We start from the raw sequence: 8733 nt of genomic DNA, 5'->3' as shown, positions 1-8733 counted from the left end.
TTTCCTATTGCTTATGGATTAAATAAAAGGTGATTTGGAAAATCATAACTCAATTTCAAGTGGTGACTCTGAAAAAATAAGAATAATCCCTAATCAATAACGTCACTTAAATTATAAAACCCTTCCGCCGTGCGAAAAAGGGGTGTGACAACTATCTAAGAAATCTATTTATATATAATAGGAGAAGAAAAAACGCTTACGTGTCAGCACCACAAAATTAGTAGAAATATTAAATAATAAATAACAATTAAAAAAACAATTTTTAAAAAAAAAAAACATAAATTAGAAATCATTTTAAAAATGTTTACGTTAAAACTGTTGTATTGATTTCTTTTTTTTAATAAATTAAATATGGTTGTTCCTAATAAAATGCTAACTGTCTAATTTTTTTAAAAAATAAATTTTATAACAGTAGAAGTTATAGTTTATGAATTATCAAAATTAATTAATTTAAAATTTAAAATTTAAAAATCTATAATAGGAGATGAAAAATGCCTACGAGCCAGCACCACAAAAATCAAATTTTAAAATAATTAAATATAAATAGTTTAAAAATAGTTTTGAAATAGTCCCATGTAACTGGAAAACTGTTTTTAATTTATTTTTTAAAAAAAATTATAACTTAAATACGGTAAAAAAAATTCCAACAAAGTTTGATGATATTTTAACTGTACATTTAGTTTAATGAATATATATTAAATACGGTAAAAAAAAATTCCCACCAAGTTTGATGATCTTCATTAATAAACGTTTAGTATAATATATATATATATATATATATATATATATAAAACTAGAAACATAATAAAGTTGAAAATAAAAATATTGCAAACATAGAATGAAAACACGGTAAAAACATAAAAATAAAATTATAATAATTAAGTAAAAATCTTATAAATATATATATTAAAAAATGAGAACATAGAAAAATTTTAAAATAAAATTACAAAAACAGAATGGAAAACACGGATAAAAAAAATGGAAAACACAGAAAAATTCAAATTAACCTACGTAGAAAAAAAAGGGATAACATGACAAAGTGGTTATTTTTTATTTGAATTTGAAGGTGGTTACCTAAAACTACTCAATTGCTCATGTACACTTTATCTTTAAATGTTCATAAATAAATAAATTCAATTAAAAAGTTTTTAAAAAAAACTGGCATCTACATTCTACATACTAATCAAACTCACACTAAATTGCAAAATTGCAATGGTAAGGCAACACAAAGAAGTCACCAACATTCTTGCGCAGAGTAAGCAGTGTTTTGGGCATGCATATATGTGTCGCTCTACTTGTGTGAAGAGATCGTTTTTGATAAGTATGATTTAGTTACGGTCTCAATTGAGGACAATTCAGTTATAATAAAAAATTTTGTTAATTTTTTGTTAGATTCTAGATATATTGTATGAATAATTGAGGTCATTCTGTATGCAATATATATTGAAGATATACTAAGGATGGAGACTTGCTTGAATCACAATGGACTAGATGGCATAAAAATTTATCCAATAATGATAAAACACAAAACTTTAAACTTATAACTAATTTTTCAGTGTTAAGGTTTATCATTTTCATCATTATCATAATACAATTACTTTCAACATATAATAAATTGTGTTCTTCAATGTTAAATTTTTTCGCATATTTTTTGCATGATATAGTAGATATTCAGAATCAAGGATGAATTATTTTATGAGGAAAAGTAACTTAACAATTATGATTTTATGGTAATCTATCTAATACAAGTTTTTTTCTTCTTTTTTTTACTTCTCCATCTTTTAACTTTCTCTTTAAATCTCATATGAAGATGATAAAACACATCGATTGAGGAAATATTCACAAATACATTGAAGTTGTGATATTAAAAATAAAAATTAGAAATAAACTACTTACTTTCTTTCTCAAATATAATTCAATTTGTACTCTGGTATGTATTGTTTATTTATTACATTTTATTATCTATTTTTGTCTCATAAGCATTTAAATATCTATTTTATTTGTTTATCTATATGTATATCTTATTTATAATGTATTTTGTGTATAAGGAAATTAGATCAGAAAAAATATACAAATTATGAGTGAAGCTACTAAATTTTGAAGTTTGTTGCATTTTAGAGTATGGAGTTTAAAAAAAAAATTGACAACATTTGATGCTCCTTGGTGTAATTCAAAAAAGTTTCAAAAAAATGATATTTATATATTGCACATTTTATTTTATTTTAATTCCAGCAATACTATAAAAATAGGCGAAAATACTTGCATAAAAAAAACAACAAAATTTATTATTTACACATATTTAAAGTGTCACTCTATTATTGAATAAAAATAATAACTATAAAAATACTTTTAAAGAATATAATTTTATTTTGATCATCGATTTTCATTTTGAAATCCAATAAATAATATATATATATATATATATATATATATATAGTCACCTGTTCCTGCTACAATTGTTCTTGAATTTTTAGTTTGAAAATCATTTAATTAAATATTTAAAATGGATGAAAATTGTATGATTTTTTTATTTTTATCTTTTATGATTATAAATTAATTAATTTATCTCCATTTGTTACTGCAATTGATTTTTAAGATTATTAAGGTAAATTTTAAATATGTGGGCAATCTCTTCTACTAAATCATAGGAACACAATGATTCATTTATCTTCGCTCCAAATAACAAACACTAGAAATTAATATTCTTTATTTAGTCTTAAATAAAATTATAAAAATGAAGATGGATATTCCTGTAAACTACATACTAAAGATAATGGAAAAATGAAAAATAAATAAATTAATTAAAAGATTAAAAAAATAAAAAAAATCCTAATATAATCCACTAGAAAAATCACGAAAATATACAATAGGATTTAGTTTTGGTTCTTTATACTTATTTTTAAAAGATTTAATAGGATTTACAATAGTATTAAGTATTTTATTTAACATCATCTTTTTAAATATAGTTACCACAATTAATTTAACTTTTTTTCATTTTTTAAAATCTAAATGATTATACATGTGGCGAACGTTTATGTTATTTTGAATTCTTATTTTTATCATAATTAGAATACTTATCTTTATTGATTGACATCTATTTCATTATTTTTAAAAAGTATATAATTATTTTTAAAAATAGGGTGATGTAAATGTAATGTAAAGAAAACAAAAAACTAATTTTTAACAATGACGGTTAAAAAAATTACAGGAGATTTGTGTTTTTTATTTTTTTTTAAATAACAGATTTAATTAAAGAAAAATTAGTTGTTAATATTTTAGGAGGAATATATGTATAATCAAAATTTAGTCGATAATGTCATGATATTAAGTAGTTAATAATGTAGTAATAAACAAAAGCAAGTATATTGTACAAGTTATCAAATGATCACGTGATTTCTTCTTCAATTTCATGGAGATTTAATTATATTGCGTTTAAGAAATAGATAACAAAAAAAGTTTTTGATTAAAAAAATGAGAAATGATATATATTGAAATAGGTCATTATTATATATATGATTAATAATTCTTTATATTTTCCGCGCAACGCGCGGGCACGTATACTAGTTTACTCTTCAATAATCCAACTAATGTAATTCTTAGTGACCCAGAAAAAAGTGGAAGAAAATCATGTTCCACAAAATTGTCAAAGTGTTGCTCTAATCATCGGAGTGACTGGCATCGTCGGCAATAGTCTCGCCGAGATCCTCCCTCGCCCCGACACTCCTGGTGGTCCGTGGAAGGTCTATGGTGTTGCACGCCGCCCTAGACCGTTGTGGAACGTCGACCATCCTATTGAGTATATCCAGTGTGACATATCAAGTACAGAAGAAACTCAATCTAGACTCACTCTTCTTACTGATGTCACTCACGTTTTACTTGGGCGAATCGGCCAACAGAGGTTGAAAACTGTGAAATCAATGGGAAAATGTTTCAAAATGTGCTCGATGCTATTATCCCCAATAACCCCAATTTGTCCCATATCTGGTTGCAAACGGGTCGTAAACACTATATTGGTTCATTTGAATTGTTTGGAAAAGTAGTCCATGATACCCATATCAATTCATAGGCCTGGCCTGATTTTTGGATTTTCACCATATAGTTTGATGAACATTATTGGAACTCTTTGTGTTTATGCAGCTATATGTAAACACGAGGGTTTACCGTTGAGATTTCTAGGCTCTAAATCAACGTGGGACGGGTATTATGATTGTTCAGATGCAAATTTGATTGCGGAGCATCAAATATGGGCATCAATGGATCCAAACGCAAAGAATGAAGCATTTAATGTAAGCAATGGGGATGTGTTCAAGTGGAAGCATTTGTGGGAGGGTTTAGCTGAGGAGTTTGAAGTGGAAATTGAAGAATATGATGAAAATAAAAGATGGACACTTGAGGAGATGATGAAGGACAAAGGAAGAATTTGGGAAGAGATTGTGAAGGAGAATGGATTGGTAATAAGTAAATTGGAGGAGATTGGAGGTTGGTGGTTTGTTGATCTTGTTCTTAGTGGAGAGTGTCCATTGGATACTATGAACAAGAGCAAGGAACATGGTTTTTTGGGTTTTAGAAACTCCAAAAATGCCTTCATTTCATGGATTAATAAGATCAAAGCCTGCAAAATTGTTCCTCAATTAGTTTGATATGTGTTTTGGGATTTGCTGTGTGAAAATAATGTTTAAGTTAAGAAAGGGTTGACTTAGTAAGTCAGATCCCTCATGTTTCCTTAATTAGACTCATAGATGGTGGTTGTTATCTGTTGTATTGTATTATTAGTTTAAATATGGATTAATTACTTGAGTGGATCATTTTTAAAAAATAATTACTTATTTTGGATATACTCTTTAATTATTATCATTTATAGCAATATATAACAATACTATATATTTTATTAGATTTTTCTCTTTCGCCTGTTTCTCTTTTTTCTCTCTCAGCTTTTTAATTTTTCTCTCTTTCTCGCTCCTTTCTTTTTGTTGCTCTTTCTCTTTTACATTCTTTTTGTTGTTTTTTCTTTTTGCTGCTATTTCCCACTTTCTGTTGCTTTTTTTTCCCTTTTGTTTCTCTCTCTACTTTCTTTCGTAGATTAGTCAATGATTCGTAGAATAAAATTTGTATCAATAATTAATTTAATTAAACAAATAATTTAATCGTAACAAATGAAGAGACATAATAAATTGCAAAATGAATTAAACTTGAATTAAAAATGTATTGCACACATATTAAAGTTGAATTAGAAGAGAATTAAACATGAATGCAAAATGTAGCAAACGAAAGAGCATTCTATGATCTGTAAACTGAATGAATTTGTATCAATAATGAATTTAGCAAGTAATTGAATCGTAACAAATCAACCAATAAATTGCAAAATGAATTAAAATTGTATTTAAAAGTGTATTGCACAAATATTAAAGTTGCATTGGAAAAGAGAATTAAGCATGAATAAAATAACGTAACTAATGAAAGACCAGACAACGATCAATAGAGTAAATTAAACTTGTATTAATAATGAATTAAACAAATAATCCAATAGTAACAAATAAATCAAAAAAATTGCAAAATAAATTAAATTGCTTTAAAATTGTATTACACAATATTAAAGTTGAATTAGAAGAGAGAATTAAGAATGAATGAAAAACATAACTAACAAAAGACAAGACAACGATCTATAAACTGAATTAAACTCATATTATTCATGAATAAAACTTATATCATATGTATCTTATAAATTATCTTTGCTTTTATCACTAAGAAAATGAGCGATGGTTGCAATATGTATTAAAATGTATTGTGCATGTCTTATAAATGTATTATTAGTGTGTTACCTAAATTATTCTTGTTGGTATCCGTAAGAAATGAGTGAAGTGTGCAATACGTATTATAAATGTATTATTCATGAATAAAACATGTATTATATGTGTCTTATAAATTACTTTTGGTTTGTATCACTAAGAACGTGAGTGATGTTTGCAATATGTATTAAAAATATATTGTGCATGTATTATAAATGTATTATAAGTGTGTTACCTAAATTATTTTACCTGACATCATTAAAAGGGAGTGAAGTTTGCAACATGTATTATAAATGTAGGATGTATTGTTCATGATTTTAATACAATTTTAATACAATTATGAAACATATCTAATACAACTTTAATACAAACGCGATATAGTTCCGTTACCTTCATCCTTTTCGAGCTTCAATCTAATATTTTTCCTAAAATCAATTCTAAACTTAACCAAACCCTCTTAAAATTGAGATATAAACTCCAAACGATATTTTCAATTATTTGTAGGAACAACCTATCCAAACTAATCGCAAACGAAAGAGAAGTCAATAATTCGTAGACTGAGTATCAATAATTAATTAGACAAGTAATCTAATTGTAATAAATGAAGAAACCTAATAAACTGCCAAATGAATTAAACTTGAATAAAAAAGGTATTACACACATATTAAAGTTGAATTAGAAGCGAATTAAATATGAATGCAAAATGTAGCAAACAAAAGAGCATTATGTGATTTGTAAATTGAATAAAACTTGTATCAATAATGAATTAAACAAGTAATTCAATCATAACAAATCAATCAATAAACTGCAAAATGAATTAACTTGTATTAAAAGTGCATTACACAAATATTAAAGTTGAATTAAGCGCATGGATAGAAAATGTAATTAATGAAGCATCAGACAATGATCTATATAGTGAATTAAACTTATATCAATAATGAATTAAACAAGTAATCTAATAGTAACAAATAATAAACTACAAAATGAATTAAATTTGCATTAAAATTGTATTACACAATATTAAAGTTGAATTAGAAGAGAAATTAACAATAAATGAAAAACGTAACTAACGAAAGACAAGACAATAATCTATAGACTGAATTAAACTTGTATTATTCATGAATAAAACATGTATTATATGTGTCTTATAAATTATTTTAGTTTATATCACTAAGAACATGAGTGATGTTGTAATATGTATTACAAATGTATTGTGCATGTATTATAAGTGTGTTACCTAAATTACTTTAGTTGATATCATTAAAAAGGGAGTGAAATTTGCAATATGTATTATAAATGTAGGATGTATTATTCATGATTTTAATACAATATTAATACAATTATGAAACATATCTAATACAACTTTAATACAAACGCGATATAGTTTAGTAAACTTCATCCTTTTCGAGCTTCAATCTAATATTTCTCCTAAAACCAATTCTAAACTTAACCAAACCATCTTGAAATTGAGATATAAACTTCAAACGATATTTTCAATTATTCGTAGGAACAACCTATCCAAACTAATCGCAAACGAAAGAGCAGAAAATAATCTAATCGTAACAAATGAAGAAACATAATAAACTGCCAAATGAATTAAACTTGAATTAAAAATGTATTACACACATATTAAAGTTGAATTAGAAGTGAATTAAACACGCATGCAAAATGTAGCAAATGAAAGAGCATTCTGTGATTTGTAAACTGGATAAAACTTGTATCAATAATGAATTAAACAAGTAATTCAATCATAACAAATCAACCAATAAACTGTAAAATGAATTAACTTGTATTAAAAGTGTATTACACAAATATTAAAGTTGAATTAAAAGAGATAATTAAGCATGGATAAAAAATGTAACTAATGAAACACGAGACAATGACCTATAGAGTGAATTAAACTCATATCAATAATGAATTAAACAAGAAAATCTAATAGTAACAAATAATAAACTTACAAAATGAATTAAATTTGCATTAAAAGTGTATTAGAATTAGAAGAGAAAATTAACAATAAATAAAAAAACGTTACTAATGAAAGACAAGAAAATAATCTATAGATTGAATTAAACTTGTATTATTCATGAATAAAACATGTATTATATGTATCTTATAATTTTTTTTGGTTTGTATCACTAAAAACACAAGTGATGTTTGCAATATGTATTAAAAATGTAGAGTGCATGTATTATAAGTGTGTTACGTAAATCATTTGGTTGGTATCACTAAGAAGAGAGTAAAGTTTGCAATATGCATTAGAAATGTATTGTTCATGAATAAAACTTATATTATATGTGTCTTATAAATTATTTGATTTGTATCACTAAGAAATGAGCAGTGGTTGCAATATGCATTATAAATGGATTGCTTATGAATAAAACTTATATTATATGTGTCTTATAAATTATTTTAATTTATCACTAAGAAAATGAGTGACTGTTGCAATATGTATTAAAATGTAATGTGGGTGTCTTATAAAGGTATTATTAATGTGTTACCAAAATTATTCTTGTTAGTATCACTAAGAAAGGAGTGAAGTGTGCAATATGTATTATAAATGTACTATTCATGAATAAAACATGTATTATATATATCTTATAAATTATTTTGATTTGTATCACTAAGAAAAAGAGTGGCATTTGCTATATGTATTACAAATGTATTGCATCCTATATTATAAATGTATTACGAGTGTGTTACTTAAATTATTTTGGTTGAAGTGTGCAATATGTATTATAAATGTACTATCCATGAATAAAAAATGTATTATATATATCTTATAAATTATTTTGATTTGTATCACTAAGAAAAAGAGCGGCATATGCTATATGTATTACAAATGTATTGCATCCTATATTATAAATGTATTACGAGTGTGTTACTTAAATTATTTTGGTTGATATCACTAAAAAGAGTGAAGTTTGTAATATGTCTCATAAATGTATTG

At 25.1% G+C, this 8733-nt stretch overlaps 1 pseudogene; it reads left to right on the top strand.

Annotated features, from left to right (window-relative positions):
* Positions 1–2734: 2734 nt before the first annotated feature.
* On the top strand, positions 2735–4640 carry LOC125807276 ((S)-8-oxocitronellyl enol synthase ISY1-like; annotated as a pseudogene).
* Positions 4641–8733: the final 4093 nt, after the last annotated feature.

This window comes from Solanum verrucosum, unplaced genomic scaffold, assembly GCF_900185275.1.
Source record: "Solanum verrucosum unplaced genomic scaffold, falcon-dt-bn FXZP01000153.1, whole genome shotgun sequence".
In the NCBI taxonomy this organism is placed as follows: Eukaryota; Viridiplantae; Streptophyta; class Magnoliopsida; order Solanales; family Solanaceae; genus Solanum; species Solanum verrucosum.
The sequence above is the reverse complement of the archived record's forward strand: the minus strand, read 5'-3'. Positions and strand labels throughout refer to the sequence as shown.